Consider the following 1,275-nt stretch of genomic DNA (forward strand, 5'->3'; position numbering starts at 1 on the left):
TATAGCCCTGCGATCAGATAGTGTCATCCCCGCGTTTGAGCTGTTGAACTCGTCAACAATTCAGGGGCGTCACGTCGCGGTGGAGGGTGAGAGAGGGAGAGAAGGAGAAAGCAGAAACAAGCGACCACTTTTTTTTAGACAGTTGCAGTCTCGAGAGCTGCGGTTAGTGCGTAAAAGTGGATAAGAAAAGGGAAGAGAGGTTCACAAAGAGAGAAACTAGAGAGCCTGGGGGAGGAAACGGAGAGAGGCGAGGCATGAGGGAGAAAGCTGAAGAAAAATAAATGGTAGCGCATGTTTGCATATCTACACTACCTGGCTGGGCCTCCTGGACTAGGGATTTTCAAGTCCAACTTTTTTCCTGGAAAAAATAAGGAAAAAGTGGAAATATTTCCAGAAAGTTTGAAAAAATTAAACTTTCTAGGAAAAAATTAAGAGAATTTTGAAGTAAAAATATTTCTGTTAACGTTCCCCCAAAATACTTTTCCGGAAAATTAAAATCCCTAACCTGGACGGCATCGCTGCTCGGCCGCCTCCGAACAAGGCGCGTGCTGCTGGGGCCCCCGGCGGCCTCCCCCGCACGCGTCCCAGGTCATGCCAGTTGAATTTAATGACGAGATCATATATTTCATGTCGTGCTGGCGGGCAGTGCCAGTGCCGGGGCGGGCCGGGGGCGGGCCGGGGGCGGGCCGTTGGGCACGGTCCAGTGACGCCCCCTCGCCTCGCTCGGCCCGACCCATCCCTCCGCCCCCTCGCCACCCCCGAAGAGCGCCCGCCCACAGCCACTCGCACCCTGACCGGTGCTGCTCGCCTTTAGTACTGTAAACCCCAGCAGGTAGGCTACTAAGTCGCCCTGGACTTAAAGGACACCCTTCTGGTCCGCCGGGTAGCTGCATGGTGTGTAAAGCCACACGATGCTGTGTAGGAGGGTGACCACGTTATGTAGTTCAGGCGAATGAGTTTGCCGCTGGACGTCCTGAATTTACATTTTCCTCCCACGGGCCTTGAGAAGCGCCAAGGGCGAGCAGCAGGCAACATGGCACCGTGCGCTGCAGGCGTGTGGCCAGGTTGCCTACTCGCAGAGAGGTCGTGTGCCCTGCACTGAGCAGACGGTAGGCAGTGCCACCGTACGCCGCTCCGGTCTGAGCTAAGAGCAAGAGTGATTATCCATCCCACACAGCCCAGCGCGCTGCTCCGCTCTCTGCTGCGCCAGTTCCCTGCTCACAGTGGCCCATTCCCGCCTACGCACACGCCGCCCCGCCCCGCCCCGCCCCGCCC

This window comes from Frankliniella occidentalis, unplaced genomic scaffold, assembly GCF_000697945.3.
Source record: "Frankliniella occidentalis isolate FOCC.00 unplaced genomic scaffold, Focc_3.1 Scaffold42, whole genome shotgun sequence".
Taxonomy (NCBI): Eukaryota; Metazoa; Arthropoda; class Insecta; order Thysanoptera; family Thripidae; genus Frankliniella; species Frankliniella occidentalis.